Below are 25,412 nucleotides of genomic sequence, written 5' to 3'. Positions count from 1 at the left end.
GAGCATATTTGGCTTGGCTGAATCAGGAACAAGATTTCTACATTATCGAAGTAAAAGTTAGCCTCAGATGTTAATTAACGTCTAGTTGGGTCTTTGTCCTTTATATTTCATTCACTATAACTGGAGGCCAGAGAAAGGCCCTATGGGAAAATGGAAAAATATTGAAGCAAGGCTAAAGAATCAACTGTTGGAACTAGAAACATGGGGATTGGCTAAATTTTCTCTACAGAGGCTATTGTATCCTAGCAAATGGAACATTACTATAATGTCCATGTAATCTTAGTTTGATATTTGCATACATATAGGATTATCTACACATTTAGTATATATGATTCAATTTTTAAATATATGTACGACCTCATACACATCTGTATTTGACTGTATATATAGTCATTCATATTTATACATGCAGACATGGCATGTATGAATACATATATGTGTGTGTATATACAGTATGTCTATATATGTGTATATATATATATATACACAGATCATTAAATAGCAAAAGCTTCTTGAAATGAAAAACAAAAAGTCTGATACCTGTCCCAAATTTTTTACTGAAATATCATACGTTCAATCAATGTTATCTAATATTTAAAATGTAAATATTAACATATCTTAACACACTGAAGAATATCCCCCTAACATATTTCAAAATTACCTGTTTTAAAATAATCTAGTAGTAATATAATTCATTTCTTTTCCTTTTTAAATAAAAGGCAGAATTCAGATGAAGTTTCACTCAGAAAATTCTGGAAAAGTACCCATCTTATGGACATACTGTGAACATTTACCTAGGTCAACATAGTCTTTTTAATCAAAATAACCTACTCCAGAGCAATATGGGTCAGGATTTAAGGCAACAAATTCAAAATTATATAAAATGTCCACATTTTCAAAAGAGTCCCTAAAACTTGTTTTCAACCCTTCCTCCCACCACTTCTGAGATAAGGTTGTGTTGTCCACTTCCATCTTTCACTTGAAAATCTTTCCTTAGATTATATAACTCACATGCTCTAACCCTCCCTTCCTCCTATTTATTGTCAGAGTAAATATGGATGACCTACTTCAGATTTTCTTCCTGTTTTTTTAAAATAAAGATTAATATAGAATATAGAAGCATAAAAGATTTTTTAAAAATACAGTTTGGGATTAGTTGTGTCAGACAAAGCAAACAAGAAACTGCCATTATGCAAAGTTGAGATTATACGTTTCCACTGGACTTTACCAACTTCCTTAATTGATCTACATTAATCCCCAAAATAACCTCTAAAATGACATCCATCCAACCTCACAAAAACAGCCTGATTTTTTTTAAAGTTTCCATTGTGTTTATTTCATAACATAGAAAAAGGAAAACTGTCTTACTAGAAATGAAGTGTCAACAAATGTTCTTCTTAAATATGATCCTTGCAGAAAATTCTTTGTTCCTTTTTCACAAAATGCAATTCCTTAAAAAAAAATATGGATTATTACTCTTGACTCTAAAAAATAATTAAATATATGTTTCATTATGATAAAATTCTAGCACACAACACCACTCCAGGCAGATAGTTACACAAATCCATGCTGAATGACAGAAAATTAAATTAGTTAAAATCATTTGTTTTATTTGGCTATTACAATACAATGCTAGCCAAATGAGTGCTTCTAATGTCACTAATCCATTTTTAAGGAAGTAATACTCAAATGTTTAGTAATATTATCTGTATTGCAATATTCAAAAATTAGCTCCTTAGTTCCCATTCTCCTATCCATCAGATCATATGATAGGCTTTTATTATCTATACAGTGTGTGTACAGCCTACTGCACTTATCAGTTGTGATAAAAATTTTAAACTAGTTTTAGTTAAAAATGTTCACTGTGTTACATAACATTTAGAAAACTATCACTAAATCAGTGATTTGTATCACCGTAAATGTCTCCGATTCTAGCACAAAGTGTATACTTTTACTTTTGACTACCTATCTTTCAAAGGGCAAAATGAATTTAAAATAATAAACAAAAAAGTGACAAAAGTAGAAAACTGCTCTCTCAATAACTCAGTTCAATGCTCAATAAAGTAACAGTTGTGAAGCAAGATGCATAAAGAATAACCCAGTCCTGCTACATTCTTACTTGGAGAGAGTAGCAAGGCATTTGGGTAGAAAAGAAAACAATGGTAGAAAATACCTTTTCTTTTCACCCTGGTTGACCAGGATCATTATTATGATGCTAATGCAATAATGAAGAATTACATGATTGGATAATTCAAGCAACCTCAAGTAAATCTGCTTTATCAAATGAAAATGGATAATTTCTGCACAGAAACACCAGTATTAAAAATGTTTCAACAGTCTTAACTATTACAATACTTCAATTTTGTTTTTATTTGAAAAGCAACATGTCCTCCAGAGGGGAAAAATTGCCAAGTATTCTTTTTATATTAACAAATTAAGTAATAAAAACTCAAAATTTAAAAGGTACCAAAATAAGTCTCCCTTTTATTTTTCCCAAGGTAAAAGGAGCTCGCTTCAAAGAGCCAATGTTATACTGAAATGCAGAAAATGAAAAATTCCTCAAACTTAGTTGCATTATTAACTAACTTAACTAAGTTAGTTAATAATGCAAGTTATTAACTAAGTCCAATAATTTCAAGTCCAATAGTATCAAGGTGATACTACTATTCATGAGTTCTCAATCTATAAAGTTAAATTATTATTTTAATATCTATGAGCTTTGTAACCAGCTTTGAATGTCACCATGGAAATTAAAGTTTAGTAATTTCTTCTATTATTAATGCAAATTTAATGTTGAAACATTATGGTACACATTCTTACATCAAAATTTTTTCCTTATTTAATAAATGTACTGTTATTGATTATTTGTGCTTCATATAAAGTTCTCCAATAGTTTCTAAAAGGAAAACATTAAAAATCAAGTTTTAAAGGTTCTTTTATAATAATGAAACACACTGCCACTTTCAAAAACTAACACCAAACTAAAATATTAATGCTGTAGCCAATTATCATAAAATTTCATATAACTGAAAAATATCATTGCTTCTGTCTATCCAAAAGCAAGAGGCTTCTAGTTGCTATCCCTTCTCACCCTCTACTATCCATTAATCTAAACTGTCCTTAACCTGGACTAGAAGCCAGACTTTAAATTTTTATCTCTACCTGGAAACTAACTTCCCCTTTATCTCTAAAATGGGTCAAAGGTCCAGTTTAATGGCATCTTCTATGAAGCCAACCCCAGGAAACATTTACTGTCATCATCACTTCCGGGGGGCAAAATTTTTACAGTTAGTTTTGCAAGTGTGAGCTTTCTCTATTATACTATATATGCTTTTTATTAAAAAAGGTAACTTTGTATTTTGTTCATTTTTATATCCTTAATATGTAGTACACATTTCACTGTAATTCATTCAGACTATATTTACTGATAATCTAACAGATTCCAGGCTATTTTTTTTAAGAGAGAGAGAAAGAAAGAATTTTTTAATATTTATTTTTTAGTTTTCGGTGGACATAACATCTTCATTTTATTTTTTTAATGTGGTGCTGAGGATCAAACCCAGTGCCCGCGCATACCAGGCAAGGGCACTACCGCTTGAGCCACATCCTCAGCCCCTCCAGGCATTTTTCTAGTTGCTAGGAAGACATTCCTACCCCTATAGCTGACCTCATGAAGTTTACACTCTAGTGGGGGAGCACTGTAATACAAGGTAAATGACAAATATAGAATACGAATACACACACACACACACACACACACATATAGTTCTTAATAAATATCAAAAAATAAAAATAAAAAAAGCAGGAAAGGAAGAACTGACAGAGGAAGGAAATTAAAATTACAGAAAAAGTATCCAGGGAAGGCCTAATGCAATAACAACTGCAAAAGCATCAGTAATATGTAGGTATTATGTTATGATAAATCAGTATACTAATTGTTTTACATATATTAACTGATATAAGTCCAAAACCAAATCTACTGTTGCATTATTATCTTCAAACAGAAACTGAAATAATGAAATGACTTTGCAAGTCACTCAACTAGTGAAGTGGCAAAGCTAAGGTTAAAATTTAGGCATTAACTGATACATAATCACAATTCAGTTAATACTTTTGTTGAATAAACCAAACAAGTAAAAATGAATACCTACTACAGCAATAAATTTAAAAAATAGCCAAACAAATCTGTCTCAGAAAACCAATTTTAGTAGCTTCAGATACATACTGCACATCAAAAATTATAGATGACAGATACCATGACAAATAGGTAACTGCTATCAACAAAAATATTTATAAATACTGCAAATTTCTCAATACCTTTTAAAATATATTTTGTTTCTATGAGACAATTACCAGGACTAAAAACAAAGACAATATCATGGATAAGTGGGATATTGTGATACACAAGAAATATATGTATGTGGTCTCTGCCCCTGGTTTCTGGTACAGGATCCATAAATCCCTTGGAATCTCTGGAGTAATAATCATGTCTTTTGTATGCTACTGAAATTATTTTGACTAGGGTTCCTAGATAGCTTCATGATATGCACTGGTCACAAGAAAGACTAAGGTTTGGACTTTCAGCTGCAAACTCTCTGGGCTAGGAAGAAGTGCTAGAGGTTAAGTTGATCACTATGGCCAAAGATCTCGTCAATTATGGTAATGGAGGCACCCTTAAAAACCAAAAGGAAAAGATTTGGAGGACATAATAAACACATGGGGATGCCCCACAGGTAGCATTTCAGAACAAAGTGCTAAACTCCTTCCCACATTCATTGCCCTATGCATCTCTTCTATCTGGCTGTTAATCTGTATCCTTTGTAAAATCCTTAACAACATCCTTTATAGGCTGAGCATCCCTAATTCGAAAATCCAAAATCAGAAACATTTTTAGAACCAGCCATTACCCCACAAGTAGAAAATTCCATACCTCATCTCTTGTGATGGATGAAAATCAAAACACAAGCACACACAAAAATACTGGATAAAATCACCTTCAGGCTATGTGTATGAGGTGTACATGAAACAAAAATGAATTCTGAACTTAGACTTGGATTCCATTCCTAAGATCTCATTATGTAAATACAAATATTCCAAAATTTGAAAAAAAAAATCTAAAATTTGAAACAATCTTGGTTCCATGCTTAACAGATAAGGAGTATTCAATCTTTATGATAAATGAGTAAACATGTGTTTCCCTGCCTTCTGCGAGCTGTTCTAGCAAATTAATTAAACCCAGAGAGAGGGTTGTGGGAACCTCTGATTTATAATCAGTTGGTCAGAAGTACAGATTACAACCTGGGACTTGCAATTAGTATCAGAAGTCTTATGGGACTGAGCCCACAAACTGTGGTGCTGATGCCCTCTCGAGATAGTATAAGAATTAAACTAGGGTCGTGGTTGTGGCTCAGCAGTGGAGCGTTCACCTAGCACATGCAAGGCCCTGGGTTCGATCCTCAGCACCACATAAAAATTAATAAATAAATAAAGGTATTGTGTCAAACTACAACTAAAATATTAAAAAAAAAAAAAAAAGAAAGTAAAGGACAGCACATGGTTTCCACTGGAGATTTGCACAGTGTGTGGGGGGAAAAAATTCTCACAAACATTTTGGTGACCAGAGTTTAAGTACTGTGTGGTGAGTAATGAGGTAATAATAATAATAATAATAATAATAATAATAATAATAATAGTAATAATAATGTAATAAGGTAATAAGAGCAAGAAAAACACATTTTTCCCTACCTTAAACAAAAAGTCACTTAAAATGTGTTTAAATAGAAGATACTATGAAAGAAATGAGACCTCTGAATGCATTATTATTGCAAAAATAGTTAAATGTTTTATACTGTGGTACAAGTTAGTCGGCTTCCAATTATTCACATTAGTAAGAAAGGTTAAGTAAAACGACCACATCAGCCTATGGTACTTTAAACACTCAAACCTATCTCATAGTTGGTAATTATCAAAATCTCACTGGACACCACTGTCCTGGGCACAATGCAATGCAAAAGAAAACAAATTTCCATACGAAAACATGCAGAAAAGTCAGTCCAAATTAAAACAATTCAAAAGTCAAAAATAAAACTGGGTAAAAAAAATAAGCAAAAAGACACATGCATAATTCACACACAAAATAATATATATTTGCTTAATTATGAATTTCATTTGTAATCAGAACATGCTTAAGAGCAATGGTATTTTTTATTCAAATAAGAGTCAGTTCATATGGACACCCAACTAACTCATGCCTTAGAAAGATTTTAACTACCAGCCATAATGTACTAATTGGTACCAGACATATTCTCCCACTGAACTCAACTAGAAAACTGAGCCACATATAAAATTATAATGTTAAAACATTGAATAATGAATAGCTCAGCACTGTAATACCTGGGAAAAGAAAAAGTGTCCCCTACAAATGCTTGGGATGCACCATCAGGATGGTGGTGCAGAGAACAGAAACCGGGGAGAATATGGAGGGCTCTTGGAGTAGAAGATATAGAGATGAAAATTTAGGGATACTGATATAACAGGAACATGCAGGGCGGAATAACAAAGACGACAGAGCTCAGGAGATAGAGTGCTCCTGAAATCTGCAGAGGATATAACTGCCCAAAAAGTAAAAAAAAACAAGCCAAAAATGTAATTTGAAATGTCCTAGAAATCACATTTGAAAAGCAAAATGCAGCAGGTGAAATTAACTTTAATATAATGTATTCAATCCAATATACTAATAACATCATTTCAGATATAATTGATGTTTAAAAAATTGAGATTTTTTTTTTCCTATACTAAGTCCCTGAAGTTGAAATTGTACTTCACACTTAAATAACATTTAAACCCAGAAATACTGTAATTCAAGCACTGAGCCACATATACCTAATGGCTACCATACCTGACAACACAGTTTTACAGTTTTTCATTGAATGTGAAGCTATGCACGAATAAAATGAAACTCTACAAGGCTAAGCAAAGAACACTGACCAAAGAGCAGCAGGCTCAAATATTCTCAATGATTACATTAAGAATGGGGGATATGTTCAAGTTCTGACCAGAAGGAAGAAAGTCCCCATGGAAACTGAAGCAAAATCATTCCTTATTAGGGTGAATTACTGGGCCTATGGTAAAAGTTACACTAGACCTCACAGAATAACATTTGAAAACAAGTCTAACTGGCTCAATATTTTAAATTTAACAGTCTCCAAAAGCAAAATTAAAATCTCTTAAGACAAAAATCAATAAAATTCAGACAATCATGTAGTGAATATCTAGAAGTTAATCAAAACTTACTGAACATAATGAAGAAATGTGTAACTCAGACCTGGGTAAATATTTGACAAGAAACCCAGAAAGAAAGTAACTGATGATATCTTTTTTTTTTTTTTAAAAGAGAGAGAGAGAGAGAGACAGAGAGAGAGAGAATTTTAATATTTATTTTTTTTTTTAGTTTTCGGCGGACACAATATCTTTGTTTGTATGTGGTGCTGAGGATCGAACCCGGGCCGCACGCATGCCAGGTGAGCGCGCTACCACTTGAGCCACATCCCCAGCCCCAACTGATGATATCTTTAAAGACATAAAGCTGAAAATATCACAAGCATATTAAAAGATTTAAAAACAAACAGGAACAAAAAGATAGATGATTTTGAGAAGAATCAAATGGATTTTTCTAAAGATGAGAGGGCAATATCTCAAATTAAAAAATAAACTGGATGGACTTAACAGCAGGTTAAACAATATAGGGAAAAAGATCACTAAATTGAAGATTTAAAAATAGGAAGCAAAGAGAAGAAGAAAGAAGAGTATCAAAAAAACTTAAAATACCAAGGGCAGTTAAAAAATAAAAATTAAAGAGGTATAACTGTGGTCCCAGAAGGAAGGAGAGACAGAAAACTATATCTGAAGATATAGTGACAAAAGGATTTCTGAAGCTGAGGGAAAACTGAATCCACTTATTCAAGAAACTCAATGAACGTAAAGTAGATTAAGCACAAAGAAACTACAATAAGGCACAAAATGAACTGATAAAATAGATATGGAGAAAAATTTTATAGCAGCTAACAGGTGGTGGGAGAATATATTACACCCAAAACAGTTAAAAATTATCACAGACTTCTTGTAAAAAGTAATGCCAAAGCAAAGTAAGCCAATCCCAAAAAACCAAAGGCAGAATGAACGTTTTCTCTGATAAGAGGATGCTAATCCATATGGGGGAGGGGGGATTAGGATGAGTGGAGGACCTCTGGATGGGGCAAAGGGTGGGGGGAAGGGGCATGGGGTAGAAAAGGTGGTGAAATGAGATGGTCATTATTATCCTTGGTACATGTATGATTGCACAAATGGTGTGACCCTACTTTGGGTACAACCAGAGAAGTGAAAAATTCTGCTCCATATGTGTACAATGAATTGAAGAGCATTCTGCTGTCACATATAATTGATTAGAACAATTAAATAAATAAATAATGCTAACAAGTTTAAACAAATGAATAACATAGGTAAAGTACTACAAAGAAAAAAAACTGTCAACTAAAATCTACATAAAGCAAAAATATCCTTTACGGATGAAAGGGAAATAAGAATATTTTAAACAGACAAAAGCAGAGATGAACTGTCAAAACCAGGCCTGCCCTACAGGAAAAATGGAGGTTCTTTAGGAATAAAAACAACAAAAAAAAAAAAAAAAAAGGCAACCCAGTACCAGAACTGTACAATACAGACTGAACCCTACAGTAGAAATGAGTAATAATGTTCACCAATTGTTATCAAAGTACTATATCACTGTAAGATGTTACTAATAGGAGACAGTGGTCAGAGGTGTAAAATGTGACAAATTCAAGAAGTATGCTATAAAAGGCTGCAGCAACCACTAAAAAGACAAAGTAGGAAAGACAGTGGAATGAGATGGTCATCATTACCCTAAGTACAAGTATAAAGACACGAAGGATATGACTCTACTTTATGTACAACCAGAGAGATGAAAAATTGTGCTTTATATGTATAATATAAAGAATTATATTGTCATATATAACAAATTAAAATTAAATTGTTAATTATTAACTAAAATTAAAATTTAAAAAATTAAAAGACTAATAAAGAAAAACAAAGTGGAATGCATATTTTTTAAATAAAAAGAAAAAGGAAACACAAAGTAGGTGGAACCTATAGAAAACAATAGTGGCAATACTTAAACCCAACTATATCAATAATTAGTATAAATATACATGGTCTAAACATCTCAATTAAAAGGTACAGACTGTCAAATAAGATTAAAAGCAGAGATTGTCAGACTGGATTTTAAAAAGCAAGACCCAATTGAGTGTTGTCCACACAATATCCACTATAAATATAGAAATACAATTAGGTTGAAAATAAAATAGAAAAGGACATGTCTTCAAATATTGATGTTAAGAGAAATAGGGTACCTTTATTAATAATATAAAAAGTAGATTTCAGAAGAAGGAATATCATCAGGAGTAAAAAGACATTTGATAATGCTTACAGTTTCAATTTACTAAAATTACAAAATAATTCTACAAGTTTATGCAGTCAATACTAGAGTTTCAAAATACATGAAGCAAACATTAGCAGAACTAAAGAAGAAATATGTTAGAGTCTGTAAACAAGTCAAAATAACACCTGGCATTTTGCCAGGGGAATGTTAAAGTTCGTAAACAAGTCTGGATGGTGCCTAGCAAAATGTCAGAGGGAGTGGTTTGAGAAGTAACAAAACCGAGCCATTAGGTGTAGAGATTCCTGATTGGTTGACTGATGTATCTAGTTTATGCTAATTAGATAAGCTGTGTGGAATGTATAAATACTGCTCCTGTCCTGCAATAAACGGCTCCTACTCCTGCTGTATCAACGTACACAAGTTATTCGTCACCCCCTGGTTATTTTGCCCAGCCAGCCGGGCTGCGGCAGAAATACACAAATCTACAACAGCTGTAACATTCAACATTCCTTCACAATAACTGATAAAATGAGTAGACAGAAAAATCAGTGAAAACATATAAGCCCTAAACAACACTATAAACTGATTCTTCATACCTGAACACTAAAACCAACCACATGAGAACAAATATGCAAGTGTATACGAAAAAACAACAAACGACACTGAAAACTGAAACATTCCACTTTGAAAGATACCATCAGGTGATTAAAATATCCACAACACAATGAAGAGAATAAAAAAGACTTCTATCCAGACTATAAAGATCACAGTGCAAGAAGAAGGGCAAACAATTCAATTAAAAATGGGCAAAAGATATGAATAAACATTTCACCAAAGAAAACATGGAGACGTATAAGTAAATGAAAAATGTTTAATACCATTAATCATTAAAGAATTGTAATTTGAGGGCTGGGATTGTGCCTCAGGGGTAGAGCGCTTGTCTAGCACGGGCAAGGCCCTGGGTTCGATACTCAGAACCACATAAAAATAAATAAATAAAATAAAGGTATTAAAAAAAAGAACTGTAAATTGAAACTATAATAAGATGCAACTATCTGCCCACTAAAATGGCTAAACTGAAAAAGCTGACAATACAAAGTGTTGGCAAAGCTATGGAGAAACCAGAACTCTTATTCATTGTTGGTGAGACTGTAAAATCATACAACTACTTTGGAAAACAATCACATAGTTTCTTACAAAGTAAAACACGCTTACCATGTGACCCAGCAATCTTACTTTTTGGTATTTACCCAAGAAAAATGAGAACATATGTCCACACAAAGGTTTGTACTCAAATGTTTCTAGTTTTATTCACAACAGCTTCAAACTGAAGACAATCAAAATATCCATCAAAGAAAAATAAACAAAGAAAAATGCAATACAAACACATATGAAACACAGATCAATAGTAAAATGAAACAAATTACTTATAAATATAAACATGGATAAACTGCAGCAACATTGTGCTGAAAAGCTGTGTCTAATTAAAGGGTTTTTCTGATCTCACAAAGACTAAGAACAACCAACACTATCTTTTGAGTTGTTTCCTCATCTAAAAAGTAGTACGGTAATGGTTTCTGTAACTCATAAGTTTAGTAGTGAGGATTAAATAAGGATGTAATGTCTTTAGTATAGTGACTTGTATATGGTAAAAACTCTTAAGTGCCTGCTAATCACTGTGGCTGTTTTTTTTAATCATAGTTACCATTCTAATTACCTGTGGAAGAATAGGCACTCCCATAAGTAAACAGAAATTGGACAAATTCAAAGATGTAGAATGCCATTGGAAGCCTATTTCTTAACTGCATCCCTATAAAAAGTCATCATTTTGTTCAAAATATTGGAAAGACAAGTATTACAACAAAAGCCAAACTAGACATTTGCCAATATATTTGGAATCATTAAATATCTGATGCTAGAATTTAAAAAAAAAATAAATAACACCAAGGTCCATAAAAAGAAATATCTCTAAGTCAATAAAGTTTCACAGAAGCAAGGATTTAAGAAACAAGTGACTGGACATACACATTAAACTAAGAATTGTTCCAATGCAGGAAGTAAAAAGAAAAAACCACAAATTTCAATAGGTGTGAGCAAAAAGCAAAGCAGGGTACAGAATGGACAGATGAATAAAACAAAATTACGCATAACCTTGGAAACAGGAAAACACTTTAATTTAAAACAAAAAAATACAAAGATTAAGAGAATAGGCAAGGTTAATTCTATCAACTAGAATAATGTATAATTCTAGCCCCAATGCTACGTAAAATAAAAGATGGGTTCTTACAAAATCTCAACTAAGGGCTGGAGTTGTGGTTCAGTGGTAGAGCACTTGCCTGGCATGTGTGAGGTCCTGAGTTCTATCCTCAGCACCATAAATAAATAAATAAATAAATAAGCAAGCCATTTACAACGAAAAAAACAATTTTAAATGAATAAAAAAATAAAAAATAAAATCTCCACTAAAACACAACCTATTATATTCTTAGCTAATGGAGAGAGAAAGTAGTGTAAAATAGCATTTATGTCATAATGCGATATTATGATATAATGCCAAGAAATGCCCATTTTCCCCCATCCCCTTCTACTTCCATCTATACTACCCAAACTATCCAAGAGCCTCCCCAAAAGTAAGAGATATAATTCATATACCATACAACTCACCCAAAGTATACACTTACATGTTATTTTTTTATTTTCTCAGAATATGCCACCATCCCCACCACCCAATTCCAGTACATTTCCATACTCACATAAAGAAACTCAAGTACCCATTAACAGTCACTCTTCATATCCCACCTCTACCCTAAAAGCCCTTACTCCTCAGCCCTATGCGGTGGGGCACCAACTTTCTGTCTGTATAGATTTGCCTATTCCCAGCATTTCATAGAACTGGAATTACACAATAGTGGTTCTTTTGTGACTCGCTTCTTTCATAACATCATATTTTTAACATTCGACCATGGTGCAGATGTATCCATACTTAACTTCCTTGTATTGCCAAATAATATGGGAGTAAAACATTTCACTTTTTCCTTCAGCAATCAAGGGACATCTGGATTGTTTCTACTTTTTGCCTATTATAAAAAATGCTGCTAAAATCACTGGTACACAAGTTTTTACAGATATATTCATTTCTAGCTTTTATCTAAATTAAAACCTCAGAAAGTATTTAGATTTTCTTTTCTATAATAACATTTCCTTATGATATCTAACACACACACCCCCCCCAGTGATACTCATATCCGGTGTTATGCCACAGGTTAACTAGGCACTTTAGGTAAATTAATAATACTTACTTTATTCTCCCAAATAATTTATCATTCCTACCCCAAATCTATAATCAGCAACCATATTTAAAGTTTTCACAAATTTACTGCATGTTGATGATGCTCTAATCCTTTAAGTGAAAGATATGCCTTCTCAGATGCTAAAATTCCATTTGGTCTGTCATTCAAAGCAACCTTATGGGTGCAACCTTCTGAGCTAACATTAGAGAAATCTATCCCCTTTAGTGCCCCCAACTACCACCCCCCCACACACACACACACACATAGTTTAAAAATTGGTACACTTTGAAATGTAACACTATGGACTTAACATAAGGGCCAAACACACATCACTTAAGTTAAACAATATGGTAAACTGTCAAAGTCTATCAGACAGACTTCTATGTTAACATGACTTTTAGCCAGAATCTAGAAAAAGTTTGGCTACTCTATTCATAACATTCACCAATTTCCTAAAATTTAGAACCAGAAAAAACCTCAGATCAGGAGTAAAATCTGAACTACAAATTACCAATTTAAAACACATAACGAAAACACTTAACTGGTGGAAAATAACAATTGTGAAAGTTCTTAAAGCTATCTTGAAAGATGCACATCAGAACAACTTGGGAGTTCTCTCAAGAAATCTGGGATCTCTGAAGTTATAGATTTGAATCTTAAAAGATAGTGACTTCAGATTACCTTATTTTATTGATTCTTTTAGTTATATATAACAGTAGAATCCATTATGATGTAATTATAAAAGCATGGAATATATCTTATTCTAATTAGGACCCTATTCTTGTGGGTGTACATGATGGTGGGATTCACTGATAAATTCATATATGTACATAGAGAAATTATTTCAGATTCATTCCACTGTCTTTCCTATTCCTATCCTAATCCTATCCTACCTCCTTTCCCTTCATTCCCCTTTGTCTAATCTACTGAATTTCTATTCTTCCCCTTTACTCCCTTATTGTAGGTTAGCTTCCACATATCAACAAAAACATTCAACCTCTGGCTTTTGGGGACTGGCTTATTTCACTTAGCATGATAACACGGTATGATAGTCTCCAGTCCATCCCATTTACTGGAAAATATCATAAAGTCATTCTTCTTAATGGCTGAGTAATACTCCTTTAATATCATAAAGTCATTCTTCTTAATGGCTGAGTAATACTACATTTTCTTTATCCATTCATCTGTTGAAGGGCACTTGGTTGGCTTTACAGCTTATCTACTGTTAATTGAGCTGATATAAACATTGATGTGGCTGTGAAGATTATCTTTATAGCATCCTCTTTGCTTATATTCCAATATGCTTTCTTCAGTGAAAGAAAACTGAGATATATAAGTACTTGCCCACAGAAAAACACATTATTTTCTACCTGTTACATCTACCACATGCCCTAGGAGAGTTGTGGTAATTATAAATTACTGTATTGCTTTACTTCCCTATTATAAAAGTTCATGTGAGTCAACATTTCACCTTAGAGAATCCCATATTAGGAAGAAAAATGTTTGAAAACTACTGATTTACATCAGTAGAACAGAAATGACTTTAAAAGTCATCATTTCAAAATCTTAACTGAGTCCAAATCCTACATCAATAACAACTTTATAAAATGCAAAAATCACAGTCATTTGTAAGTCAGCAATTTGATTAAATTACTATAAATTTACTGGGAATCTACATGAAAAAAAATCCAAGAAATAAGACATTTTATAAATGCAATGTGAGTAGTATACATCTACTACCTTGGTAGAAGATCAAACTTGATGAATATAGTAAGACAGAAAACAAAATACTATAGGATTTTAAAGTAGAAAAACTTTCTGGAAGGAATCAGTTCATCACAGACAACAGTGTTTGGTCTGGCTTGGGAAAGGTGAGCAAGAAGAAACTGGGATACAGGAAGAATGAAAAAAGGACAATCTTAATATCTTTATCCATATATATTCTCATCAATTCCCTTTAAACTATCAAATTAAAAAATAAGCTTAGCACTTGCTTAGTGAAAAGTGGTCCTAGGCACTATTCTTTAAGGAACCAAAATCTATTAATTTTTTTAAAAAGGACATACACATTATTATTATATTATGTGGACAGACTAAAGACGGCTATGGCCACTTCCAAGCTTAAAAACTTTCAATGGCTCTTCTTCACCTGAAGAACGAAGTACAAACTGCTCAATGTTCAAGATAATCTATAATCTGAGCCGGGTTCAATGACGCACGCCTGTAATCCCAGCATCTTAGAAGGCTAAGGCAGGGAGGATCAAGAGTTCAAAGCAAGACTCAGCAAAAGCAAGGCACTAAGCAACTCACTGAGACCTTATGTCTAAATAAAATACAAAATAGGGCTGAGGATGTGGCTCAGTGGTCAAGTACCAGAGTTCAATCCCTGGTACCCACCTCCCCCACAAAAAATATTTAAAAAATCTACAATCTGGCATCAAGATCTCTTTATCACCTTACCAATGACTATTTCCAAAAACCTCAAATCTAGCCAAACCGTGGCCTATACACATATCTGATTTTCCTGTTTTAGTTATTTTGCTCCAATTGTTCTATGTGTAGTATTTTTTCCACGTCTGATATCTGAGTTCAAATATGAATTCTTCCAAGGAGCATACCCTGTTTACCTCTGAACTCTTCCTTGCCTGAACTCCCCAATCCATCATTATGTTCATTAAAGTGAGGAGATGAAAGTCTAAAAACTCTGCCATTATTTAAGACTTGTGTAAACTATGCAAAAGAAATGAAAGCTCATAAGTGAGGTTCCAATGATAGACAAACGGAAATCGAAACTGACTGCATTTGAACACCATTAGAAAGCCATGTGGATAATTCCAAAGATATATCATTAGTAGCAAAAGGTTTTAATTTATATTACAAAAGAATTCTGATATTTAAAGTCAATATGCCCTGTAATTTTGGTTGATATTTTTTCAAAAAAAAATGTATAATGACTAATGAAACAAGTCAATTTCTACTCCAACATAAAAACAGTGAAGAAAACCTTGTTAAATCTAGGGAAAGGGGGCTGGGGTTGTGGCTCTTTGGTAGTGTGCCTGCCTAGCATGCGTGACACACTGGGTTCGCTTCTCAGCACCACATAGAAATAAATAAAGATCCATCAACAACTGGTATATAGTGGTAGAGTGCTTGTCTCTCATGCGTGAGGCACTGGGTTCGTTCCCCAGTACTACATAAAAAAGAAAAAGCTAAATAAACAGAGCTATTAAAAAAAATCTAGGGAAAGAGTTCAAAGGTAATAAATATTTTATGTAACTAAATTCTAAAAACCAATCATAAAGAAATTTTATGCATAATTCCTCATGTTTAAAAAACAGGGGAAAAAAGCATAAAAGACAGAACCAATTAACTCTAGCTATCATAAACAGATTTAGGGACATCTTATTAAACAAAATTAATACAGAGTCAAAGAACAGCATCACACCTATCATTTCTTGGAAGAGATGGACAATTGTCAAGACCATAAAATAAAACTGAGAAAATCAAAAAAGAACAGAAAAAAGAATGGAAAGAGGTAATATAATTTGATTTCCAAAGAACTTAACAATAAATCCATTCATGAATTTAGAAGTCACCTCTTCAGAAAACTTCACATTATTAATAAAACCACCCATTTCCAATTTACATAACAGACCCAAAATTTTAAATTAATAACCTCACTTTTCAGGAAAAAAGCATTAAGACTCTAACAATAACCCAGAACCAGCATTTGAATGCTATGAAAATGAAGAGCATTTAAATTTAACTTATTTCTCCCAGTCCAAGATACTTTTCGGAATCTCTAGTTCACCAGTGTAAATTGACTGCCTAAGTAGAAGTAGACTGCCTAAGTCTTGTCCTAACTAAAAGCTTTACTGCACTGAGAATCTAAGTTAATGGACTCTTCCTTACCCCTCCCTCCTTCAAAAAGTAGAGATTTCAGAAAGTGAGGCAATGGTGATAGCATATCTATCTAATTCACTCTAAAAAAAAAAAAATCCTAAATCATGGGGGAATGAGAGGAAGGAAAAGGAAATTCTACACAAAACCACACTTTCAGCATAGCTTGAATACAAAAAATGATGTGCTGCAAAACGCTCCTAGCAAAAACAGAATAACCTAAGCCCAGCACTTGATCTCTCAAACTCTCACCCACCCTCACTCTATCACAAGGCTTGTGGCAAAGAGGCTAGCAAAGGGGGTCTAAGAGTTATTGTGAAGGACCATCAAAAATATTCAGTCACCCTAAATCTGAAAGTGCTGGAAAAAGTGTCTGGGTAGACTAGAACACAGACTACAGGGAAGGAATTTCAATATTCTCGTGATTTAAAGGACAAGGCATAATTTAAGATGCTGGAAACCATATAAAGAGATACTCTTTGAAACACAAAGCTCGTAAGGGGACAACAAGGGAACAGGTTAAAGAAAAATATCCTTTGGCAATTGTATGGTAAACCAAAAAAAAGAAGATTTCAAGTCCTAAAAGACAAGAGAGAATCATAACATTGGAATTCTCCCAATCCATCTTCATCCATTAAAAGAGACAAAAACCATGGAAGAGGACTGTCCTACATGAAAGTAGAGGAAATAATTAATCTAGTAACACTGTAAAAATACCCTCAAAACATCAAAAGGAGCAAAAGAAAAGAGAAGACTAGGAAATCAGGAGCAGAATTTGACACATAGCAAGTGGGGAACTCTCAGAAAAAAACAATCTCAAAGCTGGAAAAAACTATAAGCCAATACTCCAAACAGAATTAGACATACACAAACAAGCATTTGAGGACACCAAAACAACTTTGAGGGCCTTGGAGTGTGGTCAGTGGTAGAACACCTGCCTAGCATGCGTGAGGCACTTAGGATAATCCTCAGGGCCACATAAAAATAAACAAAGGTATTATATACATCTACAACTAAAAAAAAAATAATAATTAAAAAAAAAACACAACCTTGAATCACAAAGCTAAAAACTAAAAACAGAATATCAAAAAATACAAAGAAAAATTAAAGAAGCTGACTGCATTCTGATGAGAAATGAGGGAGGGAATACGAAATTATTACAAAAATGAAGAATAAATTGCCAAATATTCTAGGCAAACTGACTCTAATGTGCTACCACATTCCACACAGCATGTGTTAAGAGCCACATTCATCTACATCTGATGTTATGCTTCATCTCATTTCTTTTGGGGGGGGGGGGAGGGGGGTGGCGGGACAGGGGTTCGAGGGATTGAACTCAGGGACACTCAACCACTCAGCCACATTCCCAGCCCTATTTTGTACTTTATTTAGAAACAGGGTCTCACTGAGTTGCTTAGCGCCTCACTTTTACTGAGGCTGGCTTTGAACTTGTGATCCTCCTGCCTCAGTCTCCCAAGCTGCTGGGATTACAGGCATGTACCACTGTGCCCAGCTGTTTCATCTGATTTCTGATAACTCATTCTATCATTTCACAATAACTCACAAGCCACAACACTTGGGAAACTCACAAGCAAACTTCATATCTTTTTCATGGTAGAGCATCATCTTTACCATGTACTATGTATTACAAGACAATTTAATATGTCTAAAACCACACTACTCTTTTAATTAGGTTGATTAGGTTCTTATCCTTTCTTTTAATGTGTCAATGACAAAGTTTCTGAGTGTTGTTTATCTAACATCATTGATCTTATGAACTACGTGGTTTTCACTGCAGGATTCTGCACAGCACAGCAACCTTTAGTAATAGATATGCTGTGTTACAAAACTGAGTGTAGATGTGTGGGTCAGTATACACACATATATTTCTTAGCTCTAACTGCTGAAATGAATGATTAGGAGGGAAAAATGACTCCACTGTATGAACCATCTTAGTACCCAGATATTGGTTTCTTATGTCATCCTCTACAAAAAGAAGTCAGGGCCCCTTAGAAAAGAGAATGATTCCAGGGTTTGAGCAGGTAAACTATAAGCCTGAAGTTTCTTATAATAGCAGGAAGTAACAAAATGCCTAAAAAAGGATGGAGGAATGTCAAAAAAAACCCAAGAATCAACAGGATGGAGCTCTTTTATTGGCCAAAGCAGAACAATTTAAGTAATAAAATAAATGATAGCATCAAATTATAACCTACAAAATAAGTATCTGTGAGTCTGTACTGATATAAATAAAAAGAAATTATGAAGTAATATCTTTTTTGGAACCCAGGGGCACTCGATCACTGAGCCATATCCCCAGTCCTAGTTTGTATTTTATTTAGAGACAGGGTCTCACTGAGTTCTTTAGGGTCTCACTTTCACTGAGGTTTTGAACCGACAATACTCCTGCCTCAGCCTACTGAGCTGCTAGGATTACAGGCCTGTACCACCACACCCAGCAAAGATCCTTTCATTTCAGAACAATTTCAATTGATAAATAAGAAAGGAACAGGAAACTACAAACCCACCATTAGGAAAATAATTACAGTACTAATTATTGCAGATAAGTTCTATCAATGGATGCCATAAAGAATGGATGAAAGTGTGAAAAGTAATCGGATATTAGCATGGCCTTAAAAGAAACGGGAAACCTGCATAGCCAAGAAATACATCCAAGAATATACTTATCAATTACAAAAAAAACTGACTTTACAAGGGAGAAACCAGTAGACACCACCTTAATTAAGTGAACAAGATTAAGAGTACCATGAATAAGACACTGACATCATGTACCCCTAATATGAAACATCTTCTGACAAAATAAAATTCCTTCAGTGGTTGTTAGAGTCTGTAAACAAGTCAAAAATAACACCTGGCATTTTGCCAGGGGAATATTAGAGTTCGTAAACAAGTCTGGATGGTGCCTGGCAAAATGCCAGAGGGAGTGGTTTGAAAAGTAACAAAAGAGAGCCATTAAGAGTAGAGATTCCTTATTGGTTGACTGATGTATCTAGTTTATGCTAATTAGATAAGCTGTGTGGAATGTATAAATACTGCTCATGTCCTGCAATAAATGGCTCCTACTCCTGCTGTATCAACGTACACAAGTTATTCGTCACCCCCCGATTATTTTGCTGCAGCTGGACTGCGGCAAGTGGTATTACTGTAAAAAAGCATAATAATCAGAGAAATCCAAAGAGACAATCTAGAAAATAATGACCAGTACTCCTCAAAAGTAAAGGTCATAAAAGACAAGGAAAAAACAAAGTAAGATCATATATTTGAGAATAAAAGACACAATGAATAAATCTAATCATGGATTAATTAATCATAATAAATAAATTAATCATAATAAATCTAATCATGGATTAGATTCTAAAACAAGAAAGTGCTACTAAGAGAAAAATTTATGAAATTCAAACAAAGACTTAAGTTTTGTTAATGGCACTATACCAATATTACTTTCCTGGTTTTGATAATTACAGTATGGTTATGTAAGCTGTCTAACATTAGAAGAAGTTGGGTGAAGAATATACACAATACACTTTTTTAATATTTATTTTTTAGTTTATTTGACACACCTTTATTTTATTTATTTTTATGTGGTGTTGAGGATCAAACCCAGGACCTTGCACATGCTAGGCAAGCACTCTACCGCTGAGCCCCAGCCCCAGCCCCAGCTCCAGCCCCAACAGTACACTATTTTTACAATCTTGTTCTAAGTCTAACATTATTCCATAATAAAAAATTTTAACGTCTTTTACTGAGGGGAATATTTTAAAAAGGAATACTCATGGTATTAGTCTAGTTTATACAAAAACTAAGTAAATAATGACAATTCAAAATGTTTCATTAAGGACATATTATCCCATTGTTTTGTTCCAATAGTAATTTCCAATTTATTATAATGAAAAGAACAGAGTAAATATTTACAGTTTGATTGTTGAGACATAAATTACAGAAGATACTACAGAGTTCAGTACCATTTCATAGTTTCAAAATAAGTGAAACACTACACTGTTCAGTAATGTTTTTTAAAAATAAATGAATGAGAAAGGATAAATCCTAACTTAAAATGATTAACTTTGAAGAAGGAAAAGGGACAGTGAGACTAAGATTCCCACTGCATTCTTCCTGATAGTTTTCACGAACATTATTCACTCTTATCATTTTGTATGCCTGATATATTTCATCATTTTTAGCCACTACTGAAGAACATTTTTAATACTGGGGGCAACAGTCTCCTCTTAGGGAAAAAGAAAAACTTAAATTCAGATTTTTTCTCTTCTTTAAAAATTAACATTTTAGCTTAAAACTATCTAATTGAGAATAAAATATTTGAAATTTTTAATTTCTATTTTCTAAGGCCAAACACTGAATACCTTGAGGTCATCTAAAACAGGGTCCCCTGCCTTACCACAGACAAGTCCTTAAGATTAAGTCCTCTCAGTTCCCTGACCACCTCATACCTTCACTTCCAACCTTTCTTCAAATGTCATTTCCATAGCCAAATCCCTAAACCATCTCATTATCAGGATCTGTTGCACTTTTACTAGTAAATTCGTACATCCTACTCTAACTCCATCATTCCAGGGCACTCTCTTCTCCCAGGTAAACTTTCTGTCATCTCTCAAATCTGATTCTCCTTCCATACTTCTTATTTCAGTAAACAACTTGTTGATTCCCCAAATGCATAAGCCATGATCCTCTAACCATTACTCCTCTTTCTCTTTCACCTTCAACATGTCCTCCATCATTAAATTCTTTAGCTCTATTTCCTATCTTTCTCTCAAATCCATTTCTCCTCAGTCCTCCTCTTAATAACATAGTTCAAAGCTCCTAATTAACCCTTTTCAAACAATTTAACACTCTCCCAATCATTCTCACTGATTACTAATCTAAACTCTCTCCAAATAATTCTCTCCACAATGCCAACAGCATTTTTTTTTTCCCGTTTTTGTAGTGCTGAGGACTGAATCCAGGGTCTCACACACAATAGGTAAGCACTCTACTACTGAGCTACAACCTCAATCCAGCTAACATTATCTTTTCAACTAATTTTCTCCCAGGCTAAAGATGCTTCAATTTTCCCTAGGATAAAGTGCAAATTCCTTAACACAGCTGAAGCGTTCTTCATAATTTAGCCCCCATTTTCCACTTCAGCCTCATCTTTCACTACTTTGGGGTGTTTCTCATCTCTTACACATCCTGATTCAGTCAAACTGTATTCTCTGAGTTTCTCCAAAGCAACCTAAGTTCTTGACCTTTACATAGGTCTGGTAAACTCTCTTCTCTCTCTTCACCAGGTTAAGTCCTATCCACTCTGCAGGCTTCCATTTTGGTATCATATCCTCTGGGATCAATTTTCCCAGGCTCTTTAAAACTGGGTTAATTGCCCCCTCTGTGTTCTCCTTATGGCACTCTGTACGTTAAGCACACATCAAAATCAAGTAACCAAATGAAAATGGATTACAAATATATATGTCCAATACTCTCAATCTGATTGAAAGCCAAGCCTTGCTCACGTGTACTTCCCAGATCAATGGACCCAATTAATAAGGTAATAAAGACCAAAACAAAATAACCAAATTAACACAATGGTTACAAACAATTCAAATCCAGTGATTTCTAGTTGAGAAACAAATATTCTTTCTATTATACACTGTAACACTTTACTTTCATTTAAAAAACTTAATGAAAATTAGGTATAGCAAATGTAACAAAGAGTTTAAAAGGATCTAGATATTACCTCATTTTATAATTAAAGTGATGCCCAGGAAGCTTATTATTTGCAAAAGAACAAAACACTATAAAACAGCAATGCCAAGATTACACATTTTGATGTTCTTTAATTACATACTTTAATCTCAAGAATGAGGCTATTTAAATTTTAAAGCTGCAAAACTTCTTTATTTCATCTAAAAATGGAGTACAGGAACTGCCAATTTAAACATAAAAGTTTCCACAAAATTAGCTAAAATGTTGTAACAAACATAACAATACTTAACTATGGTATAAGAGCAATAAAGATAACATTAAGTCATTATTATTATTATACATTATAAATAAGATATGACTATCAACCATATTCAAGGCACTGTGGAACTAAGTACGTAAAGAACTATAAGATTCCTACTCCTTAGAAACTTAAAATGTTTTGGAAAACAAGACACAACGAGTACAGAATCAAGTAAAAGTAGTTAATTAAGTTTATTAACACTTTCAAAGGAAAACACTTTCTCCTAACAAGTTTTGGGAGCTTAAAGAGAAATTACAACTTACCATTTGAGGAATCAACATAAAATTTCTTAAAGTGAGAGACTGAAAGGGCCTTGAAACAATGCAATTCCAGTAATTCCAGTATCAACAGCATACCTTAATTTGGAACATCGAAATACTAATAGGTAGTAGAGAAAAACCTACTTATTAAAAAAAGAATCTATGAATTCATATTGGTAACAAACTAAGCAAACGAGAAGTCTTTACATTAGAAGAGAATGCCAGCTAAATAACACAGAAGAAATGATAGAAAAACACCATTCTGCAACCACTGTAATAATAACTGATTCGAGTAAGAATCACCATTGAAGGCTAAACCCATTATGTGAATATTTTTGGGTGGATAAATATTTACACAGTCTCAAAGTGTCTCCCAAAGATTATTCAATAACAACACAAGATGATAACACCCATTATAAGGGAGAAAACTGAAAGGAAAACTTTGAGTGATCCAAATAAATACTACCAACATGGTTAAAGTGACATCATACTGCCTGCTGATGTGATGAACTAAAGATATATCATCATTTACATGGGATTCCTGCCAAAAAGGCATAACCTGAATGTAATTATAAATAAGCAAAGAAACAAATCCAAACTGACATTCTACAAAACAAAAGGCCTGTACTCTTCAAAACTATTAATGTCAGGAAAGACCAAAAAAGTTTGGAAGAACTGTTTCAGATTTAAAGAATATAAGAACTACGACAATGAAAATGCAACATACACTATTAGAATGGAAAAAATACTAAAGACTATTATTGGCACAACTGGATAAATTTCAATATAAACTGTACAAAATAATAATATTGAGTTTCTTGAATACACATACTGGGAATATATAAGAATATTGCATTGTTCTTATGAGATACCATTACGACAATAAAGAAATTAAGAAACTAAAATGTAATAAAGATAATTACAACAGGAAAAAGAAAAAAGGGAGGGGAAAAAGGAGATCTAAATAGTAGATTCCTGATACCACATTTTAATACGATACACTCAATGACCCTATATGTTTAATATGTCGTTGCCTTGTTAGCAACATACACAGTGCATTAATGCAGCATTTCCAGCCATCTGTGATGTTGCTCCTTACATGATGTGCATCTGACTTTTACTGAATAAATGTACATCTTTAGAATATTCCAGAAGATGTAATCAAGGAGCTTCAAACAGTAAATAAAATAAAATTATCTGTCTTGAGACTCTGAGGTCACTCTGAAATATAAAAAATAATAAAACAAATGTTAGTGAGTCTAGGTAACAAGTATACAGGAGTTCATTATACTACTCCTGTAATTTTCCCTAAATTTCAATTTCTTAAAAAAAAAAGTGTTCTGTCAATATTAAAACTTTACTTTGGGAAAATTAAGCCATTTCTGAAAGGAAAAGAATACACAAACCAATCTTAATTCCTAGCTTCTTTCCCTTTCCCATCACAATCCATGTCATCAAATTAGGTTTAACAACAAACAGAAAGGTTTTCAGTATCAGAATATTTTGCTAAAGTAATCCCAAACTTGCAAATGAGATATGCTCCAAAAGTCCATTTGTAAATTAACTATTTGAATGTAGAATGATTTTCTACTATTACAAATGATAGTTAGGTTCCTAATGCGGCCACAGAAGCTCTTCAATAAACCATCATTAGAAATACAGCTGAATAAGTAGCATATTTCGTGCACACTGTGTTAAGTCATACCAAGTTTCCCCTGACTTGTAATCTTTCTGAAATAACTAATAATAAGTTGGGTGGATAAATATAAGGAGAAAATAAAGACTGGGGGTGGGGAGTTTTGGTCAGTGAGGTACAATAGGAATATATATTTCAAAGTGGAAATATAGCTCTCAGACAGGATGGCTACTCACTGCCTAGCAAAAAGGCAAAATGAAATCTCAGGAACTGCCATTGATCCTCAAATCCTCAATCCTCTCAGATTTCTTCCTTTATAATGCTGATGGTAAGGTATTAAAATTCATATACAATGTAGAAGGCAAGACTTATAATCAAGAAAAATATGATTTTTAAAGTCTGATCTGGGAAAACTAGTCAATGGTTAGTTATTTCAACTGATTTGATAACTTTCACTTACTTTAACATTTACTGAGAATTCACTTAGTGTCATGCACTATGATTGGTTGGTGTATACTTAGTGTATCAGAACAGCAAGCTGGTTCCTGACATAGGAGCTTAACCTAGCAACATCAATTCTAATACCCTAAATACTCTAAAATGGGATTTATTCTCCAAATAATGTACACATCTAGGGCTCTTGAAACACCCAAGGGAGGAAAAACTTTGAAGAGGATAAAACTAGAATCTCATATGGGATGCCATTTGAGCTAGGACTTGAAGTTAAGTAGTTCAGTAAGTATATGAGCAAGGAAGCATTCCAATCACTGGGGGGGAAAAAACATGAGCAAAGATTCAAATATTTACTGTCTTCCACAGTGTGCTGCTAATGCCTAGGGATACAGCTGTGAACAAG

The 25,412-nt window shown here is 33.4% G+C and overlaps 1 protein-coding gene across 14 annotated transcripts in view; it reads right to left on the bottom strand.

The window, feature by feature from the left end:
- The window catches only part of Mef2a (myocyte enhancer factor 2A), a 156,319-nt gene that overhangs the window by 124,421 nt on the left and 6,486 nt on the right, over positions 1-25,412 (bottom strand). For 5 of the 14 annotated variants that reach the window (XM_048790352.1, XM_048790351.1, XM_048790343.1 and 2 more), the window contains exon 2: positions 1,369-1,451. The exons of the other annotated variants lie outside the window; for them this stretch is intronic. The gene's annotated coding sequence lies outside the window, so the exon portion shown is untranslated. The remainder of the gene's footprint in view (positions 1-1,368; positions 1,452-25,412) is intronic. 14 annotated transcript variants of the gene reach the window in all.

Source organism: Marmota marmota, unplaced genomic scaffold (genome assembly GCF_001458135.2).
Source record: "Marmota marmota marmota unplaced genomic scaffold, marMar, whole genome shotgun sequence".
Lineage (NCBI taxonomy): Eukaryota > Metazoa > Chordata > Mammalia > Rodentia > Sciuridae > Marmota > Marmota marmota.
The sequence above is the reverse complement of the archived record's forward strand: the minus strand, read 5'-3'. Positions and strand labels throughout refer to the sequence as shown.